The sequence below is a fragment of the Muntiacus reevesi genome, chromosome 9, assembly GCF_963930625.1.
Source record: "Muntiacus reevesi chromosome 9, mMunRee1.1, whole genome shotgun sequence".
Lineage (NCBI taxonomy): Eukaryota > Metazoa > Chordata > Mammalia > Artiodactyla > Cervidae > Muntiacus > Muntiacus reevesi.
The window spans coordinates 26177136-26200917 of record NC_089257.1 but is presented as its reverse complement, the minus strand read 5'-3'; positions in this window follow the sequence as shown (position 1 = coordinate 26200917).

Genomic DNA, 23782 nt, shown 5'->3' with positions numbered 1-23782 from the left:
ATTTGGTGATGCTGAACTCTTTTAGATTTTTCTTGACTGTAAAACTGTGTCTTTCCATAAAATATGAATAATAGCTTTGCTGGGTAGAGTAATTTTAGTTGCAGGTTTTTTCTTTCATCACTTTAAATATATTGTGGCACTCCCTTCTGGCTTGCAGAGTTTCTGCTGAAAAGTCTAATGATAGACTTAAGGGAGTTCCCTTGTGCATAATTAGTTGCTTTTCCCTTACTGCTTTTAAGATTATCTTTAATTTTTGTCATTTTAACTACAATGCGTCTCGGTATGGAACTCTTTGGGTTTATACTGTTTGGGACTGTCTGTGCTTCCTGGACTTGTTTCCTTTCCCAGGTTAGGGTAGTTTTCAGCTATTATCTCTTCAAATTTATTCTCTGCCCTTTTCTGTCTTCTCCTTCTGGGACTCCTATAATGTGAATGTTAGTATGCTTGATGTTGTCCCAAAGGTTTCTTAAACTGTTCAAAATTTTTTTTCTGCTCAAATTTTTAAAAATTCTTTTTTCTTATTTCTATTCAGTTTGAGTGACTTCCACTACTTTTGCTTCCAGTTTGCTGATTTGGGCCTGTATATTATGTAATCTGCTGTTAATTCTTTCTGCTGTTAGTTTTTATGTTGTGGCTGTGTGCTTCAGCTCTGTTTGGTTCTTTTTTATATTTGCTTATTGTTAAACTTGTCACTGGGTTCTTCCATTCTTCTCCCAAATTTATAAGGTATCTTTATTATTATTACCTTGAACTCTGTTGGGTAGATTGCTTACCTCCACTTCATTTAGTTCTTCTGAAATTTTATCTTGTTCCTTGATTTGGAACATAGGCCTCTGTTGCCTCATTTTGCCTAATTCTGTTTTTATTTCTATGCATTAATATTTGGTAGGTTGATTATACCTCATAATCTTGGAGAAGTGGTTTTATGTAGAAGATGCTCTATGGGGCCCATTGGCATACCCTCTTTCGGCCACCAGAGCTATGTGCACTGAGAGTCCTCCCCGTGGGCTGCATGGCCCTTCTGTTGAGGAGGACAGACTACTGTGAGCATGCTGGTATGGGTGTGACTGGCTCCTGGTCTGGCTGGTTACTAGTCCCACCCATTAGAGCTTACTAATGTGCTTCTAATGGGTGGGCCAGGTCCTGGCTCAGCTGGCTGCATGACCTGGGGAGTCCTGGTCCTGGTGCTAGTCCATTGGTGGGCAGGGCTGTGAAGCTTTAGGGATCTTGGAACTAGTTCTGGCCCACTGGAATGCAGAGGCAGGTTCTGGGGTCACTGACTGCCAGGACGGGTATTCTGAAGCTAGTATCAGCCTGTTGGTATGCAGGACCAATTTCTGACATTGCTGACTATGGAGTTCAGGATGTCCTGGAGGTGGGGTCAGCTCACTGGTTAGTGATCTATGTCCCCGGGGTAGTTGGAGGTTCAGGGGGTCCTGTGGCAGCTGGTCTGTGATGGATAAGTCTGTCCTTACCTGGCTAACTGCTTTTCCTGAGGTGTCCCAGGACTGGTGCCTACCAGCTGGTGGGCAGGGCCAGGTCCTAGTGTTAATAAGCTAGAGAAAGTATTCCAAAGTGGTGCTTACCAGCACAAGTGTCCTTGTGTTAGAATGAGCTCTGAAAAATGGCTGCTGCCAGTATCTGTGTCACCTGTCCAAGTCCCAATTGCCCCTACCTCTTCTTGGGGCTCTCCAAGATCAGCAAGGGGGTCTAACCCAGGCCCCTTTCAAATTACATCTGCCCTTGGTCTCAGAGCATGTGAGATTTTGTGTGTGCCCTTTAAGAATACAGTCTATTTCCCACATCCCTGTGGCTCTACTGAAAGTAATCCCCACTGGCTTTCAAGGCCTTATCTTCCTGGTGCAGGAGCCCTGTGCCAGGGAGTTCAATATGGGACTCAGACTCTTCACTCCTTGAGGAGAACCTCTGCAATTGTAATTACCCTCCAATTTGTGGGTTGCCTGCCTGGGAGTATACAGTGTCTCTACCCCTCCTACTCATCTCACTGTGATTCCTTTATATTTTTAGTTGTGGAAGATCTTTTCTGCCAGTCTTTTTCCACAGGTCATTTTCACTGATAGTTGCTCTGTAGATAGCTGTAACCTGGTGGGCCCATGGGGTTAGGTGAGCTCAGGGTCTTTGTACTCTGCCATCTTGGCAACCAGAGATGTATGTTGATTTCGTATCCTGCAACTTTGCTGAATTTGTTGTTAGTTTTAACAGTTTTGTGTATGTGTGTGTGTCTGTGTGAGTGTGTATCTGTGTGTGTGTGTGTGTGTGTGTGTGTGACTTTTAGGGTTTTTACAGAAAAGATCATGTCATCTGCAAATAGAGATAATTTCACTTCTTCTTTCCCATTTTGGATGCCTTTTCTTTCTTTTTCTTGTCCAATTGCTCTAGCTAGGACTTCTAGTATTATGTTGAATAGAAGTGGCAAAATGGGCATCCTTGTTTGTTACTGACCTCACAAGAAAAACTTTAATCTTTCACCACTTAATATGTTAGCTGTGGAATTTTTATATGCAGCCCTTATGTTGAAGCAGTGTTTTTTCTATTCCTATTGGGTTGAGAATTTTTCCTTTATCATGAAAGGGTGCTGAATTTTGTCAAAGGGTTTTTCTACGTTATTTGAGATGATCATGTGTGACTTTTTAACTCCTTCTGTTGTTGTGATAGTGATTACTTTTCATGTGCTATACCATCCTTATCTCCAGAAATAAACCCTATTTGATTCTAGTATAAAATCCTTAAAACAAAGTGTTGAATTCTGTTTCCTCATGTTTTGTGAAGAATTTTGGTATCAACATTCATCGGTAGTGTTGGTCTGTAGCTTTCTTTTCTTATAGTGTCTTGTCTAGCTTTGATATCAGACTAATGCTGGCCACGAAGAATGAGTTTGGAAGTGTTTCTTCCTTTTCCTTTTTTTTTTTTTTTTTTTTTTGAAGAGTTTGAGAAAAATTAACGTTAATTCTTCTTTTTGTGTTTGGTAGAATTTACCAATGAAACCATCTGATCCTGAACTTTTTTTTTTGTTGAAAGGTTTTAGTTAATAATTCAATCTCCTTCCTAGTTACAGGTCTGTTCAGATTTTCTGTTTCTTCATGATTCAGCATTGGTAGGTTTTGTGTTTAGTAATTTGCCCATTAAACAAAAATGTTAAACAGGGTAATCAATAGTATAGTCAGTGAGAAATTTTGCTCTCACTTTTATCCTCATCAATTCAGTTCCTTCCTTCCTCCACAGATAGCCAATTGTGTTTATTCCCTGGGTAATATTCCAGTGTTTTATATACTGTTACTGTGAATTGAAGTATATGTTTACTTTTCCTCCTTTCTAAAACAAAAACATCTTTTTTTTGTTTGTTTTCTATTAAGAATGTATTATGAGTTTCTCTCCATTGTGTGAATAAACTATATATTATTATTGAATGAAAACGTATCTTGGTTTAGAATATTAAAACAACAAAACTGTTGCCGCAGTATGTCAGAGATAATGATTTCATTGTTCTGTGGCATGTATTGTTGTTGATAAAAAGTATTCAGTCATTTTTATTTCCCATTATTTTTCAGGTGATCTTTTCCTTCAGGGCCTTCCTGGTCACTCAGTGGTAAAGAATCTGCCTGCCAATGCAGGAGACACAGGTTCAATGCCCGGGTCAGGATGATAGAAGATTCCCTGGAGAAGGAAATGGCAATACACTCCAGTATTCTTGCCTGGGAAATCTCATGGACAAAGGAGCCTGGTGGGCTACAGTCCATGGGATCACAAAAGAGTCAGACATGACTTAGCAACTAAACAACAACCACAGCGTAACAACAATTTTTTCTCTTTCTGGTTGTTTCTCATTGACTTTGGTATTTTTTATTTTCCTCAAAAATTTCTTATTTATTTTTAGTTATACTGTCTAGGACTCTTCTGTACTTATTCTGTCTGAAACCTGAGAACTTGTCTTTCTTCTGTTGTGGAAATTTCTTATCTATTATCCTTTTTCAAATTATCATTCCTCCCATATTCTCTAGTCTTGCTTTCTGAATTCCTATTAAATAAAATATGTCATGTTGTAAAAGTCCAAGCAACACCATCTATATCAGATGTCTTATGAGTAGTAATCTTTAGAACTATACAACATAGCAGCCTGATTTTATATCTGCTAGCTTGTTTCAATCTAGCCTCCATATTTTCTATCCATTTGTATTTGCCATCTGTTCTCTGTGATATATTCTAAGTCGTTTCCTCAGTTTTATTTTACATTTCACTAATTCTTTATTGACTATGCTAAAGCCTTTGACTGTGTGGATCACAATAAACTGAGGACAATTCTTAAAGAGATGGTAATACCAGACCACCCTACCTGCCTCCTAAGAAAAATGTATGCAGGTCAAGAAACAACAGCTAATACTGGACATGGAACAACAGACTGGTTCAAAATTGGGAAAGGAATATGTCAAGGCTGTATATTGTCACCCTGCTCATTTAACTTATATGCAGAATACATCATGTGAAATGCCAAGCTGGGTGAAGCACAAGTTGAAATCAAGATTGTCGGGAGACATGTCAATAACCTCAGATATGCAGATGACACCACCCTAGTGGCAGAAAGTGAAGAGGAACTAAAAAGCCTCTTGATGAAGGTGAAAGAGGAGAGTGAAAAAGTTGACTTAAAACTCAACATTCAAAAAACTATGATCTTGGCATCCAGTCCCATCACTTCACGGCAAATAGATGGGGAAACAATGGAAACAGTGACAGACTTTATTTTCTTGGGCTCCAAAATCACTGCAGATGGTGACTATAGCCATGAAATTAAAAGACACTTGCTTCTTGGAAGAAAAGCAATGACCAACCTAGACAACATATTAAAAGTAGAGACATCACTTTGCCGACAAAGGTCTGTCTAGTCAAAGCTATGGTTTTTCCAGTAGTCTTGTATGGATGTGACAGTTGGACTGTAAAGAAGGCTGAGCGTTAAAGAATTGATGTTTTTGAATTGTGATGCTGGAAAAGACGCTCAAGAGTCCCTTGGACAGCAAGGAGATCAAACCAGGTAGTACTAAAGGAAATCAACTCTAGATATTCATTGGAAGGACTGATGTTGAAGCTGAAGCGCCAATACTTTGGCCACTTGATGCAAAGAGCTAACTCACTGGAAAAGACCCTGATGCTGGGAAAGATTGGGGGCAGGAGGAGAAGGGGACGACAGAGGATGAGATGGTTGGATGGCATCATTGACTCAATGGACATGAGTTTGAGCAAACTCTGGGAGAAAGTGAAGGACAGGGAAGCCTGGTGTGTTGCAGTCCATTGGGTCGCAAAGAGTCAGACTGAGTGACTGAACCACAGCAGAATTTTTCTCAGCAGCTTTCTATAGTGTTCTGTTTCTTCTGTTTAGACTACTAAAATGTAGTCTATTTTAATGATTTCATTTCCTTTCTGTTCTTCGTCAAGCATGTCTTATTTTATTATCCTTGTCTTTCATTATGGATCATGTTTCTTCCTCCCATTTCTTAAAACGTCTTGAGTTTTTGAAAATACTTATTGTCTCTTATAGATTACTCTAGTAGGTCCAGCTGCTAGGGGGATAACTTTTTCATTTATGGTGCCTTATGGCTCCTGCAGTAGCTTACTTAGTCACATAGTTTTTCAGTTTGCTGCTTTTGATGTTGTGAGGTTGTCTTCAGCTGGAGGCCCATGTGCTCTGGATTTTGAGAGGGCTTTCAATAGTTCTGCACCAATTTGATGATAATTCCTTGGATAGAAATTAAGCCAGTAGTTTAAATCCAATCACCAACTCTATGGCTGATTCATATCAATGTATGACAAAACCCATTGAAAAATAAAAAATTTAAAAAAATAAAAAAAATAAATAAATCCAATCACCATAACCATGTTTTCTACAAGCTTGGATTATTTATATCCCAAGTGCAAATTTATTCATCGCCTATGACCTTGGCAAATCATAAGCTTCCTTTCTTTTCTTTCTACTTTTATACAAATTATTGTACTGTCACACAGTGGATAAGTTCTTGAAATTTTTGTTGAACACCAAAAATCATACTTTTGCAATGCTAGATGTTTTTTAAAAAGTAAGCAATCACCTTCTTATCTACCAAATATAGTATATAAGGACCCAATGACTAGGATGTTGCTTTAAATTTACTTTGGTATTGCCCATTTAAAAAGTGATTAGGCCATCTTGATATATTCCCCTGTACCCCTCTCACCACCCACCTACAAAGCAGAAAATTCAGCAGAAATCTGAATGTTGTTCAGTGACTCTCAGCTGTCGTTGAATATTGTAGTTATAAATTCACACCCTCCACAAACAAATGAACTAAGGGTTTGTGTTTGCATATGAATTCAGAGGTCGCCTGGGAATTGGGGATTTCCTAACTGCGGGTCCCCTGAGCCTTCTTTTTGGTGATACTGCCAGCTTCTTGTGAAAAGTCAAAATGCCTGTGTTTTTGGGTGTGGCTCCCAAATTTGCTTCTGTAAGTAGTGTGACTCATTTGTTGGGCTCACTTAATATAACGTGGTGGGAAGTTGTGGGAAGTGAGCTACTTACCAGGAGAAAAACACAGTACTTTGGGGGTTTCTTATGGCTTTCCTTAGACGAGGTGTCTGACGAGCTGAAATGGCATTAACACTGTGAAGGATGTGTTCTGTGTAGTCTGACGAGCTGAAATGCCATTAACACTGTGAAGGATGTGTTCTGTGTCTGGAAGAAGACCTGAAGCTAGGATCATCGGATGACTTCTACTGGGAAGGAAAGAAATTGACATAATCGATTGACCATCCATTGCATGTGGGGTCCTGAGTCAAATGCTTTGCATTAGAAGACATTGTTGTTTTTTAATCCTCATTAAATCTTAATTTGATAAACAAGGGGTCTCAGGCTTACAAAGTTGGAGTCTTATTCGTGGTCACTTAGCCAGCAAGTAGTTAATGTACCTGGGACTTTAAAGTTCATATTCTTTCTGAATCCATTTGGCCTGGAAGGATGCACAGGCATGTTTGATTTAGTTGACTAGTCAATTCACTGCTAGGAAAGTATGTGAAGGGCTAAAATCAGCAACCTTACCACCTTAAGAAAAATTAAAGAGAAACTCTGTGTGGTGAAGGGAATTTTTTTTCTAGTAACAGTTTTTATCATTTCCTTTGCACTTCCTGTGCCTGATGCTCTGTCTTCACGCTCAGGCTGGGCCAGGCCTTGTGCTCCGTGTGTATTACTTGTCCCTAATATATTCCCTCAGTCCTTGTATGAGGCTGAATTCTGATGCCTGGAATGAGTCTCAGCAGACGTCAAACTGGTGTGTCATTTTATGAGAGCTCCTGAGCTAACTCCCATGAGCCGTGACTCATTGGGCTTCTAATTATAACTTGTCATGACTTCTCAGATAATGGGTCTGTCTCAATGATTTCCAAAGACAGATTAGATCAGTCCTACATTTTGTGGGTCTTGGGTGTTCAGCCAACTAGTGTTATTCTTTGTGGAAATAGAGAAGAGGCTGACACGCTGTCCACAATTTGAGTGGTGCCTCTGAAGTTTTCACAGGAACTTGGCGTCGCCTCCCAAGTGCTCCCAGGGTTCAGATGTCAGAGGTGGAGTTTGGCAGTCTTGCTTCAGGTCTCAACACAGGGGTGTACAAATACTGGGAGAGTTTTGGCATCACAAGGACATTCATACACCATGGCTGTAATGGTGGTGATGGGTGGTGAACTTTACACCCCAAAGAACCAGCAACCCAGGGAATACCAGTAGACAGGGTGAATGGAAGGGAGGTCCAGAAAAGGAAAAAAAGAGTGTCATCTGACCTGTGGAAGCTAATGGAACATATACTTGTGAGGCACTTTCTGATGACTTTTGAGAGTAACTGGGGAGACATTGCCTGCTGTTAGTGGCCCTGAAAAGCAGGTGACAACAGCCTCTGAAACACAGGCTACAATGACACTCAACGGCCTGAAGGGGACCCGAGAGGTCCAACACTTAACTGGCGCACTTTACAGACCAACCACAACACAGAAAGACTAAGCTATTTTCCAGCGTTACACAGCTTCTTGGAACCCTTTTCAAGCCCCCCGTTAGCATTTTTGATGCACAACAAATATCTAAATTTTTCCTCCAAAATTAAAAATTTTTTTTATGTCTATGATTCAGTTGACTAAAACTAGGATAGCAGTTGGCATCGTTTAATAAAACATGGACAGTGTAATTCAACTGCACATTTTCAACTGTAGGATCTTCAGAATAGGACATGATGTGTCAAGCTCTGTATCTATACAGTTCACTCAGACAATTTTCTAGAAGGCTCAGAGCTCTGGATTTGGAGGATAAATTGACACGAGAGTCCTCCTTTTCTGACACTGGTGTTGCCCCTGCTTTACTTCTGCACTTCGGATGCCTCATCAAGCCTGACCAGACTGCTGAGACAGCCCATGATGGGTGGGGATGAAGAGGGACCAGAAAAAAGGTAACAGGGACCTGGGGGCAAATCTCAGTCTGAGTCAGATTTGAAAGAGACTAAGACCACATGCCAAGTTGAAAGGGCCAAGGTCAAAGCAGACCCAAACTGGGACTTCCCTGGCGGTCCAGTGGTTAAAACTCTGCACTTCCATGGCAGGAGCATAGGTTTCCTCCCTGGTTGAGAAACTAAGATACCATATGCTGTGTGGTACAAGCAAAATAAAAAGTTTTTTTTAAATAGCACAGGCTTCTTATATTAAAAAAAAAAAAAAAGTGGACCCAAACTTGGGAGCAGAGTGGAGACAAAGTTCAAGGAAATAGGGGCTAGCAAAGGAGAAGGGTCAATGGAAGGAACAGCAGAGAGATTTCCTTTCACTTGCAGCAGAGAGAAATCTGTTTTGAACCATGAATGCTGGAGGGCTGAGGCTGCTGCTGCTGTTAAGTCGCATCAGTCTTTTCCAACTCTGTGCGACCCCATAGATGGCAGCCCACCAGGCTCCTCCATCCCTGGGATTCTCCAGGAAAGAATACTGGAGTGGGTTACCATTTTATTCTCCAGGGGGCTGAGGGGATGCTCTCAAAATAATGTAAAAGTAAAAGTAGCTTCCACCTAATCCACACTAAGCGCTAAGTGGGGGCTTTTGTTTAGGACATTTAATTGTTTTGCTCTCTGGTTATTTTTAGTCTCCAAACTTTTGGACACCCTTTCTCTGCCCTGGAATTGGGGGATGCGGAGACGGGAGTGAAGAAGCCTTGACCATGCAGGGTTGAACCTCAGATAGTGTAACAGGCTTTAGTGCGTGCAGTGGGGGTTGAAAGTGGCGTGACCTCTTCTCTGAACCCTTGTTATCCTATTGGGACTGGCAGCCTGTGAATCCACAAAGAGCCTGGGAGTCCACCACTCACTCCAAGTCTCTCAACCAGAGCCTTTGTTCACTCATGTGCCCCATACTTTACATTGAAGAGGGGAGGAAGTATTCTGTTGTTCCCATCCATCCCTTTAAAAATGTATGCTTTCTTGCTATTTTTTCTCTTTCTCTGTCTTTCTCTGTCTGTCTCTTTCTCTCTTTTCCTGCCTCTCAATATTTCTGCCTTCAATGGTCATACCTTGTTTTCTGAGGATTTAAACCTCTGTCTTCCTCTCTAAGTCAAATCCAATTATTAGTCTCAGCAACTCAACTCTCAGATGGCCAGCTGTCTGTTCCTAGTTCTAGGTTCCTCGATGCCCTCATGACCAATGGCCACCCTTCCACCCCACCTCAGTCACCCACTTTTCTTTTCATTGTCATCACCAGAGGGAATACAACCTTTGGAATCTATTAACACCACTCTTCCTGATTATCACCTCTGACCTTCCATCTTACCTCTTCGACCAGAGATATCATACTTTATCTCAGAGATAAAATATTTTTATTCCCCTACTCTATCCCTACTCAGCAGCATTTTCTGCAGTGCAATGAAGTGAGTCCACTATGTGCATTACATATACTCCCACCCTTTTGGATCTACCTCTCTCCCACACCCCCGCATCCCACCCATCTAGGTCACCACAGAGCACCGAGCTGAGCTCCCAGACAGCGGGTTCCCACTAGCTCTCTGTTTTACGCATGGCAGTGCACATACGTCAGTCCCAAACTCCCAGTTCATCACACCCTCCTCCCCGGCTCTGTGTCCACTCATCGGTTCTCTGCATCTACGTCTCTATTCCTCCCTGCAAATATATTCATCTGTACCATTTTTCTAGATTCCACACATATGCGTTAATATATGATATTTGTTTTTCTCTTTCTGACTTACTTCACTCTGTATGACAGACTAGGTCCATCCACATCTCTGTACATGACCCAATATCATTCCTTTTTATGGCTGAGCATGGAAACACGAAAAAGCCCTTAAAGCCAAAGCAAACTTGAAAAAGAAAGATGGTGATAGGACTGGTCTCTGCTTTTGTGTCCCCTTCATGGAGAGACCTTCTCTACTTACTCTCTGCAAATATACTCTCATTGCCTCTCTCATGATTCTCCATCATTGCACTCTGCTTCTTTTGTCCCACCACTCATTGCAGTTATATATTATTTGTATGCTTTCCATCTCCCACCTCAGACTGTAAGTCCCATGCAGGCACAGGTCATGTCAGTCCTGTTTACCGTGGTGCTCCTGGTGCCTGGCACAGGGCCTGTCACGTACACGCAGTGGTCCTTTGATGGAGAGGCGGATAAATGCATAGTACTTAGGATGATTGAATAATTTCAAAGACTTCCCCAAGTCCCTCACTGATGGAGCACACTGCAATTTGGGAATAAAGATATGAGTAAAGGAAGGGAATTTAGCCACAACCAGTTTCATCAGCGCCAACTTGGTTTGTCTTGGAAAAAAGGAAATCCTAGCTGGGCCACCACTGTGTATTCCCTAGCGGTGAACTGGCCTGTCCCAGGTCAGGCTTGTTTTTTCTGGCCCCGGTTATCCACCACTGGCTAAGTCCTTGGGTAGCATGGTTTTTTCCCTTTCAGTTTGTGGTTTGTAACTCGGGGGAAGTGCCCCATTATCAGTTCTGTTGGGCCTCACATTCAGGATGTTAGGAAACAGGAATCAAGTATAACTCCTTTGGAGCCGTTTTAACAGCTGTGGTTTTTGAGAAAGTTTGCCCCTCCCAGAGCCAGACCCAGGAGAGGGGAGACCCACAGCAAGGATAGTATTCTGACCTTCTTGTAGAGTCACATCATTCCTGCCATCACATGTGTGTGTGCCTGTGCATATGTGCATACATATATACTAGAAGTGGCCTCGTCATTTCTAAACCTGGAAGAATCTTTAGGCAGTGTTTAGCATAACCTTCTCATTTGATGGAGAGAAAATGAGGCCTCAAAGAATCCACCTGCAGTGGAGGAGACCTGGGTTTGATCCCTGGGTTGGGAAGATCCCCTGGAGAAGAAAATGGCTACCCACTCCATTATTCTGGCCTGGAGAATTCCTTGGACTGTATAGTCCATGGGGTCGCAAAGAGTCAGACACAATGAGCAATTTTCATGCCACACTCAAATAAAATAAAAAAATTGAGGCCCTGGGAAATTTTACTTGTCTAATGTTCTATACCTAGTTAATGAAAAAACTGGAATCAAACAAAAGTCAGGCCATCTTCCCCCATATCTCACTGTCTGAAAGGTTCACTTCAGAACATAATGTTTGATTTTTTTTCCTGATTATAAAGTAACACAAAGAGGAAGATGCCAAGTGCTCTGGATTCAGCTGACCCTTAGTAGGACCATCTCCAGCTTCCCTTCGAAGCCGTGGCACTCAGGGGAGGCCATTGTCAGCAGGAGCCTGTCTCTAGGTAAAGTCCCAGCCTTGCCCTCTGACCTCAACCCAACCCTTGAACTCCTACTTTGTTAGTTTCTTTGGTTTCAGTTGTGACTTATCAACCACCCGCCAGCCTGTGGGGGTTCTTCCTCCAGCCTGTTGCCTGTGGTCCTGCCTTCACCACCTGGCCAAGCCCTGCCATCACTCCAGCCCGCTTATCTGGCTTAGTTCTTGCTTATCCTGAGTACATATTTGTTGTTGTTGTTGTTGTTATTTAGTTGCTCAGTCATCTAACTTTTTGTGATCCCATTGACTGCATCACACCAGGCTTCCCTGTCCTTCACTCTCTCCCGGAGTTTGCTCAAATTCATGTCCATTGAGTCAATAATGCCATCCAATCATCTCATCCTCTGTTGACCCCTTCTCCACCTGCCCTCAATCTTTCCCAGCATCAGGGTCTTTTCCAATGAGTCAGCTCTTCACATCAGGTGGCCAAAGTATTGGACCTTCAACTTTAGCATCAGTCCTTTCAATGAATATTTAGAGTTGATTTCCTTTATCACTGACTGGTTTGATCTCCTTGCTGTACAAAGGACTTTCAAGAGTCTTCTCCAGCACCACAGTTTGAAAGCATCCACTCTTCGTTGCTCAGCTTTCTTTGTGGTCCAACTCCCACATCTGTACCTGGCTATTGAAAAAAAATCATAGCTCTGACTATATGGACTTTTGTTGGCAAAGTGGTATCTCTGCTTTTTAATACCCTGTCTAGGGTTTTCATAGCTTAGAGACTTATTTAACAGCAAAAATACTCTTTTATCTGACAAATGTCTTGAGATGCAGAGGGCAATTGGATCCCAGAAGTCCTGATTCCTTAAGCTCTGCTTCCTTCATTTGTTCCGGAAGGAAGACTTCAGAAGAGGGACTGAGTTGCCTGTGGTTATTTGAGTCATTTAATTCAAATATTTAATTGATTATCTAACAATGGGCTTATGACATATTCATAGATCAACCCTAAAACAGGCTTCTGCAGTCCTGGGAAACTCTCCCAAGTTGGAAGCTAATTCCTGAATATGATTGACCATGTTTCACAAAGGACGTTAGATGACCTGCAGTGCACCATCTGGAAGCCGCATGGAATGCAAATTCTTCTTTGAGACCTAGTAACTAGGCAAGCAGGCCACCTCTAGGGGCTGTACCCCAACAACAGTCCCACCAGCATAATTTCTGGTGAAACATCTCATTTCATTTATAGGGGACAGTTTTGCACACACTTCTTTTTTTGTTTGGTTTGTCTTATTTCAGTGGTCTCATCATGGACAGGCAGAGGAATCCCTTACTAAAGGCAATAGATGACATTTTCTCTAAAATCTAAGCCAAGAGCTGAAGAAATTCCAGAATCTGAGCAGGCACTTCCTTTTCCGGAATATGAAGTTATGGTAGACTGAAGAATTTCTCAGTACATTCCTCCACAAAGGCTGGTACACAGCTACTCCATCGGTTCTGGGGAGTTTTAAAGCCACAGGCTGCTATCCAAGCTTCCCGCCACTTCCCAAATCAAAGAGCCAGGCACGACCCGGGAGAGTTGAAACCCGAGGGCATGCTGGGGTCAGTGTTAGAATCAGTAGGGAGCTTGCTTGGTCTTGATCAGAGAGGTAGGGGTGTGAGGGAATATTCTGAGCTAATTCTGAGTCACCAGCAGGCTGATTTGTCAGCTGGGGAGGGATCTAAAGAATAGATTCAGAGAAAAGGGAGTGTTAGGAGGTAGGGACACTCAAGTTGGTTTAACAGGAACTTGGGAATAGTGAAGAGGACAATCTGATTGATTTTGCTGAAGAGTATCTTTCTCATCTATCACATGTCACCCTCAAATCCATGTCTTAAAGGTGCTGCCTTGTATGGATCTGATAAAGGGATACATACAGTTAACAGAAAAACGTGAGAACTTTCATCTTCAGCTAGCCACATGGAAATCTCTGCTGCTTTGTTACTTCTCACCGGGGCTGGGAGAATAGAGTCAAATGCACTTGGCTACCCAATTCACAGAAAATCTTGGCTTGCCTTTAGGTTCTATTGTTCCTGCCCAGGTGGTGAAGCTAAAATGGAGTTGACTGTGGTCTCTCCTATTTTTACTGTGCCATTTTTGTAAGGATCTCTGAGTCTTATTTTAACAACAGAAAAGTATTTTCCTTTGTTGACCAAGAGTAAAAATAGTTTGAGATGCAGCAAACAATGGGGCCTGAAGGGTTCTAGCTCAGGCTAGAACTGAACTAGAGTATAAGGACTCTGCTTTCTTCAGAAATTTTGGGGGATAAGCATCAGAAAATGGATAGAGGGTGAGAGGGGGTGGGGAAGATGACAAGGGAACCCCACTATTAAGAGTCTGTTTACACACACGGTGGCCCAAACCTACAGAGATCTGGGTAGAGACAAGGGTGAAGTAAGACTGTGTTTTGGAAACTGTGGTAAGAAGGAGCCGATGAGTCAGTGCTTACTATCCCCAGAAAAAGATATTGCTCCCTGGGGAGGCTTTGGGGCAAAGCCTGTACATGCGTCTGAGGGTGGGGTAGGAGAGGTAGACTGGCAGGTGGAAATTTGGAGGGAAAAGAGTGGAGGGGAGACAGACTGTGAATGAACAACAGATGGGAAAGCACATTGGGGAAATAGTACTGAAAGTGGGACTCCAAGCGGAAAGAGCTGTCAAAACAGAAGCAGAACTCTGGTGCCGTGCTGACAGGGAAGGGAGATTTGCAGGTTGTGTGGGAAACCCACAGGCTTAATTTCATTTTTTTTAATGCTTCCAATTTTAATTTCTTTTCAATCCAACATGTGTGAAATAGTTGTGGTGTAGAGCATTGTTGCCTTGGTCACCTTAGGGCTATACTTAAAGTCTAAGTTTAGATTTTAACCAGATATAGCATACCTGGAAACAATCCTTTATTTACCGGTGGCTGAAATAGAAGCTGAGTCACAGAAGTGACACAGACACATCTGGTACCTGTCTCAGACCTTCCTGAATCCCCAGGCTGCTGATGAGCTTGGCCTTCACTTGCATGGGTCTTCAAATCGCCCCTCTGTTAATATCCACCCATCTGGTTCAGGCATGATCCCCCTCACACTGGTTCTTCTCGAGTTATTCTCCCAGACATCAGTGACTCTATATTTATGGTTGACTTTCAGAGTTGAGCTCTAGGACCTTTGATCAACACAAGTGTCACCAATTCCACTAACTGTTCTAAATGTGGGTGATAGAATAGAACTGTTTTGAAATCGCAACTTTGCTTAAGTTGGATTTCATCTGTGCTTGAAGGGAAAAGGGGGGAAGAATCCATCTGGTTTGGAAAAAGACGTGTGCCCTTTCCCCACTTCCTTGTAATCACCTACAACCATTGTCCACTTCCCTGAGTCCCCAGTGCTGATACAGAAGAAGGAATAGACTGGGGTGGAGGATGCCACTATCTCAGTGGCTCAGACTCCATTAAAAAAGTTGGGATGGATTTACATCTGTAAGTCATGGTAGGTTATCTGATTATTTCCCAAACATTTCTATCACAAGTAAGACTGTAAGAATGCTCCCATGTAAGATTTGCCTACATCAGGGGAAATCAAGATAATCCCCTGGGTGCAAGAAGATACTAGAGCCTCTATTATGTTTAGTTTTATCTTACCCCTTTATATTTTTAATTTTTGTGTATATGTTATAAATGCATTGCATATTAGTATATTGGTAAATGTGTATTATCTATCAAACCTTTATCTATCACCTATTACTAACATCTCTCTATCTCATTTGTCATCTGTCTCCATTTTTTATCATAAAGTTCATTGAGCAGCAATTTTGGAAAGGCAAATTCATGTAAGATTCTATTTCAGTAGGCTTCATGTGAGACCTAGGAAACTGTGATTATCTGATTCATTTATTTTCATTAAGGAACTTTTTCTTAAAGGTAACCTTACACAAAACCCTAACATGTCAAGGATAAAGAGGGGACCCCTCTTTTGAGGTAGCACTGGAGGCAAGGGTAGGAGATGGTCCCACCTTCCCAAGTTTCCCTTTCATTTGCTCTCCCCCTCTGCTCTCCTTGGTCTGTGTAAACTCCCACTTGGAAACCACCCTGGCAGCTTCTGCAAGATGCATCTTTGGAGATTGACTGGCTCACTGTTTCAAACCGGATTAACAGGACACGGTTCTTGTATTCAGGTTTGATCTTGTAAATATTTCCTACTAGCTGGATCCATCGCAGTCTGTTTTTCAGGGCACATGGTAATCACTCCCTCACAGCCCAGACTAAGTGAAGGGACTGACACTGTAATAGACTTCTTCTTCCTCCTAAGAGAAGGCGCCTTCCCTGGTAATTTCCTGCCTTGCAATTACTGCCTCATTTTTCCCAACACAGTGACTTCCCCACAGTAAACAGCCAATGGATTCATGAAGAGTCATGTTCAATGCAGAGTATGATCAGACTCTTGCAGCAAACACTTCTCTAATCTTATTTCAGACTTGCAATTAACTTCCTCTGCAGAAGGAGATTCTTCTTAAACTAAATGCAACCCCCAATCCTGGGAACACCTCACCCTTTAGGTAATGCAGCTATGCTTACATATGGTTATAATTTTCCTTCTGATTTTGTTTAGAGATGGCTCATGTCCTGAGGGTAATTCACATTGTCATTTATAAAGTTACATTTTCTTCACATTAACCTTGAGGAACAAAATTGCCTATAGAAATGGGGGAAATTTAGGGTGTGGCAAATGGAGATAAACTACTCAGATCCCCCTTCCCAGAAAGGACTCGCTGCCCAGTTGCCGGGAGGATAACTGGGTGACAGCCTCACCTCTTAGCAACATTTAAACTCAAGACACACTCTACTCAAAGTGGCCCCAGCTCATAACTGAGCAAGGTCAAGGGATAAAGTTATGGCCATTTCCATCTGATAGGGATAAGCTCCAACAGGCAATCTTGCTTTGGAGCAACATTTGGGGCTAACAGAGCCTGAACCAGCGGTTTCCTCATGACCATTCCTGCTACCTCACCTTTCCTTTCACAGGTGTTATTCCTCACAAAACCTCGTGCCCCCTAACTCTGTGTTAGCATCTGCTTCCCAGAGACTTAGAGTTTGAGGGGGAAAGGGAGGAAGCAAAAACCAAATACAGGTTGCAATATTCTCCTAGATTCCTTGAATTTATTATTCCCAGCCTGTGGGTATGAATAGCCCCTGGGGAACCTCAGAGTTACTGCAAGGAGCCTGCAAACATACCTATGTGCCCAACATCGCCTATAGGCTGAATATATAATATGTCCAAATATTTAAATAATATAATGTGCTATTTTCCAAATATATGAACAACAACAGACTAAAACAGTTTTAAAATAGTACATTTTTAGTTCAACAGGCTCTAATAGTTATATGCACATCCAGGGAAATTTTTTGCATTGAAAAGGTGTTGTCATATTAAAAGGGCAGAACCACTGTGTTAGATGATGTGGCCTCTGGTCTTCAGACATGAACTGGCAATTTCCAATTTAATTTCCAGATCAACTTTGGGAAAAGCTATGTAATTCTCATATGGAACCAGCTCTAATCTGACAAATGTTGATAGCTGCGGGGTATTAAAATGACCAATATCAAAGAGTAATGAGATATTGTATGGTTTCTTGCTACACTCTCAAACCTCCTAAAATGTGCTTGTGTGTGCTAAGTCGCTTCAGTTGTGTCTGACTCTGTGTGATCTATGGACTGTAGCCCACCAGCCTCTTTTGTCCATGAGATTCTCCAGGCAAGAATGCTGGAGTGAGTTGCCATTTCCGACTCCAGGGGATCTTCCCAACCCAGGGATCAAACCCGAGTCTCAAATCTACCTGCATTGGCAGGCAGGTTCTTTTCCACTAGCGCCACCTAGGAAGCCCTAAACATGCTTATGTACTGGCAACCTGGGGTCTTGATCTTCCTGTTTAGAGATATGACTAAGAAAGTGTTTGACAGGTTTAACACCTCTATTTGTTTGCCTCTATAAATTGCACCTCTACAGCACCTCTATAAATTGCCTTGTCTTAGCATATAATATAGGGAGCAGGTACCATATAATTTGGGATTACCATTTAGGTAGACTCATATCTGAAAGACACCAGCCATTCTGTCCTGCAGAGGAGAATACTGAGACTCCTTCTGGGGAGGTATAATAGCTTGTCCAAAGCTATAGCTAATAACTGTCTCTCTTAATAGTAGAGAGGAACCAGATTATAGGTTATGATTTGGGGTGTAAAAGTCACTAGCTATAATAGTCAGGATGTGCTGAGCTATGCAGCTCTAACAAATAACACCAAAAGGTTAGTGGAATAATATAGAGGAAGTCACCCAAAGTTTCACCCAAAGTCCCAAAGTCCATTGTAGGTCTGGATGATTCTCTAGGACACCTGTACCCCAGGGATCCAGGTTGCTTTGAACGTAGGACAGTTCCATTTCAACAAAGGACTTCACAGTTGCCACCACAGAAAAACAGTCTGCTGTAAGATCATTCATTGTCAGTTAAACACCTTGGTCCATCATCAAACACAGGTGATAGGTCCTATTTAAAAGGAGAGGAGAGTTGAATAAAAATAAGCACTCGGCATCCCTACCATGGGCTTCCCAGATGGCATAATGGTAAAGAACCCACTTGCCAATGCAGGAGATGTAAGAGATGTGGGTTTGATCCCTGGGTCAGGAAGATGCACTGGAGAAGGAAATGGCAACCCACTCCAGTATTCTTGCCTGGAAAATTCCATGGACAGAGGAGCCTGGTTGGCTACAGTCCATGGGGTCACAAAGGGATGGACACGACTGAGCAGTCAAATCTGATCCTAGCTTACCACACTAGCCTCCCAGAATGCCAGCAAAATTTCATTAGTTATTGTTAGGGTAAATTTCACAAGCTCTCTAAGCATGCTAACTTATTAAGTCATTATCACTCAGCATAAATCATTAATTAGTTTATCATTTTGGTTTAGTCATTAATACTTTGAAAAACTTAACAGCTATGGTGGGAATACACTTTAAGATCCCCTCTTAATAAAAGACAGTCAGGGTTTGGCCTGGCAGGACAAAGTTGTACAAGGAGACAGCTGGGAGGTCTGGTGATGGATAGTGGTTGAAGACAGTGAGTATATGAAGGAGAAGACATTCTAAGGGCAGAAAGAGCACTGCAAGATGGTAGAGGCTGACTGTGACCAGCTTTCTTGAGTTCATCACCTTGCCCCAGGCTTCCCTAGTGAGCAAAACAACTTCCAAATGTCCGTGGGTCTGTTTGAATGATACCAAGTCTTACCAGACTTTTGATTTTGTGTTTGTCTCTAGTCTACACTCCCTCCCCAACTGCCAGATACTGCTTTGAAAATAACATCAAGCCTAGACTCCTGGGTTTCCTGCCACATTTTGCTGTCTGCAGTGCTATGGAGACCAAAATGGCAGAGAGACACACTGCATAAGGAAGTGAAAGGTTGTTGTTGAACAATAAGACGCGGGATTCTTGGCCTCCGGAGGAGACTAATTCAATCCGGGGCCAGAGACGAGGCTGGATCGCTCAGAGCTTTTGTGTAATAAAGTTTTATTAAAGTATAAAGGAGATAGAGAAAGCTTCTGACATAGGCATCAGAAGGGGGCAAAAGAGTACCCCTTTGCTAGTGTTAGCAGTGGAGTTATATACTCTCCAATGAATCCAAAGAATGTCTGGAGGTTGCAAAGACCTCACCAGACCCACTCCCATAATTTACATTTTAAGATAACAGAGTTGGCTAGAAGGTTTAATCCAAAGATTGTCCTCAGGCAGGATACATCCTTGTAAAGACCAGACCCACTCCCATAATTTACATTTTAAGATAACAGAATTAGCCAGAGGGTTTAATCCAAAGACTGTCCTCAGGCAGGCTACATTATTGTTATATAATCCTAAGGAATGTAGAGGAAAAAAAGTAAAAAAGTTTGTCCTTTATTCCTCCTTGAATATCCCAGACCTCTCTCTCCTTGGGGACCCCTAGACTTCTTATCAACCTGCCTAGGAAATGACTCTCAGAAGCCCAGCTTGATTTCAGTGTGAATTGATCGTTCCCATTTTCCAGGCTACTACTTCTGTTGGCCTGGTACATCTGCCTGAGGTCACCCATCATTGCTGGGAGCTTTGTTAGTTTTTGAGCTGAGTGTTTACCCAAGTTCTTTAAGCCATCTTGGCCTATGAAATGGACTTGGATACCATCTCTTTTGAGCTCTTCCACATTTTCACTCTGAGCCGAAAATGTTAGTAAAGAGCCACTTCGGCCCCAGTGGATATGAGATGTTTACTTTCAGACTAAGATGAATTCCAAATGGGGGTCAGATTAGAACAGAACGAAGTTGAAGGGTTTGGCCAATTTACCCTAATGGAAATTTTCTTCAAAAATGGAATAGTGGACATGTGACTTTCTAGTCCAGTTCATGATTTTGGAGTCAGACTGCTTGAGTTCACAGGCTGATTCAACCATTTACTAATTACATGTTTATAGGCAGATTACTTAATCTTTCTGGGCCCTAGGTTTTCTTTAACTTTAAAATAAGAACAACTGCATCTACTTCAATAAATTTGAAGCCATTAGAGACACTCAATAAAGTGAAAGTGTTAGTTGCTCAGTCATGTCCAACTCTTTGAGACCCCATGGACTGTAGCCCACCAGGCTCCTCTGTCCATGGAATTCTCCAGGCAAGAATACTGGAGTGGGTAACAATTCCCTTTGCCAGGGGCTCTTCCCAACTCAGGGATAGAACCTGAGTCTCCTGCATTTCAGGCTGATCCTTTATGTCTGAGCCACCAAGGAAAGCCAGGGGCACAAAATAAGTATGAACTATTATTGTTTTTGTTGTTCTCTAACGAGATTTGGGGACAGAGGTCTGATAATTTGACATCTAAGACCACTACTGTTATCAGTAATAATACTATAAGATCTAACGTGACATAGTGGCAGGTACTTCAGTTCCCTCATCCATAAGATGAACCAATGTTACTGGCCCTTCCTACCTTACTAGATTACGTGGTGCATCAAATGAGGTAAGAGATACCTTGAAAAATAAACACATACTATGGAGATGGGAGATCTTATTCGTGCTGGACAAAGTAATAGCAGCAATAGCAGTGTTAGTTGTAGAGTGTCTATTCCGTGACCACTTAGGTTGATACATTCTCCACATGTGACTCTGATGAGCCAGATTTCATTGGGGTGGGTGGGGCTCCTTCACTGCTTAGACAGCGCCTCGTGCTAATGAGGGCACTGCTTTCCTTTTTTTCCAAGTTATATTTACGGATTTTTTCCAATTTGAAAGTAACACATAATCATTACTGAAAAATTTTTTAATGTGGAGAGGCTTTAAGAAGGGAATTAAATGACCCGTAATCCTATTACTAAGAGACCAGATGGCTTTGTGCTGTCTTTCTCACAGCACCTCCCCTCCTGTCTCTGGTTCTCTATGCATCTACAAATATGCATGTGCACACACACACACACACATACCCACAGGCATCGTGTATAAAACTGGTAGTACAGTTTTATAGGCTCTTGCCAATGAATGGCATGTCAGGAGCATTTTTGACCTCCCTAAATGTTTATCACAACATTCCTCCTTGTCTACTTTCTCAGTATATGGAGCCCTACCTCCTAAGGAAAGTCCCCCACCATACTTCATCCCACCCCTCTGGCCTTGCATGAGTCTGAGGGCATTATTTTCTGATGCCCTCAATATTTCTATCCATGGAGTCAGAGGTGCTTCTGCCAGGAGTATTTAGTCTCTGAGAGGTCAATGCCAGAGCCTGGTTTCCAGTTCAGAAAACCACAGGATGAGCAAAACCAGGTTCTGAAGCAGCAACACCCCAGACTCTGATGGTGGCAGGCCCTCGCTCCCTCTCTTGCCTGAAGAGTCTTTTTGAGACTGCATTTGCTTGGCTGCCCCTGGTTAGGAAATAGTAAGAAGCTTGCATTCGTGGAAAAAGGAAGGAAAAAACAGTCACCAGTGCTTTCATAAAACCCAGCCTGTCACAGTTCCTGTTTAAGGAGGAGAACTCATTTTTCCCTAAATTGAAAAAATTTGAGCCAAGATGGGGAGGGCAGTAGAGATAGGGGGAGGAATTGCCCTTCTGTCCAGACCCAGCCAGGGATTTGCATATGCAGTGAAATATGTCAGGGCTCTCATTTTGGGGGAGGGGGACAGTTCTTTGGTTCCAAGCAAAAGAAACCAACTTTAGCTCCTTTAAGAAAAAAAAAAATGTTGAAAATACACACATATATACATCACGCCACACCCACATACCTATTTGAAGACCACAGAGTAGCTCATAGAATGAAACAACAATCTAAAGAATCTAGCTTTGTGCAGGACAGGAGACTAGGCGACCTAGGTGGCAGAGACTAAAAAATCCTCCATTGGTTTGGGGTCCCTGTGTCCCTTCACTAGGATTGATTTCTGTTCCCTGGAGAGTAAACTGGCTTTGCTCGGTGACGTGGCAAGTGGTCCACCCGCCGAAGGTGAGGCGCTTGCTTCAGGCTCTATTAGAAGGGAGGACAGGATGCTAAGCAGGCCACAGAGCAGATGTCTACCATAGTCCTTGCTTTTCTTCCTCAGACTTGCTGCTATAATTAGCTCCCGAGGCTGCCTGGATTTACATTCATCTAAATGGAGTCAACGTGTTTCTGTTTTATAGCAACCTTGATAAAATTAAACCATCTAAACATCACCCAAGACAAGATCTCCGGCGTGTCTCTGTGGCCCACTTGGAGAACAGGCGCCTAGGCCTTCCTGAAACTGTCTTTTACTTCACCTGGTTTCCCTTTAAAAGCTCCATGCTCTGCGATCCTGGGAGTTTGCACCCCCAAGGGTCCTGGTTACCCAGCCTCGTTCTTGCTTAGGCAGCAAACTAAAAATAAGTGTCCCCAGGGCCGTTCACGCTGGCAGTGACGGTTGGGCTGCCACCTCACCACAAAGACACTTGTCATTTGGGGGTTTGGAAAAGGGAAACACTTAAGTGCTAGTTTATCAGCCAAAAGAAGCTACAACCAAAAAAACACAGCACCCATCCCACCCACAGACTTCTGGTCAAAGGATCAGCTTACAGGGGAAAGTTTAGCCTGTTATAAATTAAAGACACAGAGGTGGTTCTTTATTTGCACATTTGTGGGGGGAGAGGGGGAGATGATGTGAGCCCACAGCAGCTGCCCTTTAGAAGTTTCCAGGGAAACTTTAAAAGAGAAAAAAGTGTGTTTTAGAAAGTGTTAGAAAGAGTTCCCTTACGATCTTATTTACAAGGCAGAAATGGAGTCACAAATGTAGAGAACAAATGTATGGTTACCAAGGAGGAATTGGGATTGACACATATAAACTACTGAAAACGATGCATGCAATAGACAACCAATGAGAACCTGTCGTGCAGCACAGGGAACCTACCTACTCTGCTCTGCGGTGACCTGAACGGGAACGAAATCCAAAAGGGAGGGGATGTACGTGTGGCCAATTCACTCTGCTGTATAGTAGAAATTAACACAACATTATAAAGCAACTATATTCCAGTAAAATATAGCTTAAAAAGAAAGAAAATAAATAAAAAATGTTAGAACATTTGCCCATTTGCCAAGTACAGAGGAACAAAGAAAAGCCTGCAACGACATACAGGATCAATAATTAGGTGTGTTTCCAATTCTGGGTTTTAGATCGGGTTGAATTTAGGAGTCAACTTACTTCCATGTCTGTCTTATTTGCTATCACTTGGGAATGAAGCCTGGAGTAAATTAAAAGTTTAATCAGTGTAGTTGTACACTGGTGTATTTTTGTGCATGGCATTCATAGGCTTCCTTTAACCACTTAATATAACAAGGTTTTCCCCATGTTTGAAAATTTATTTGCCAGTGTTACTTGAATAGCTTTATAATATTCTGCCAAATGGTTGGTCCATTACTGAAGCAGGCCTTTGGCACTGCACATAAAATGTTACATGTAACGGAAATTTTCGTACCTAAACTGGAGGCACCAATTGTCC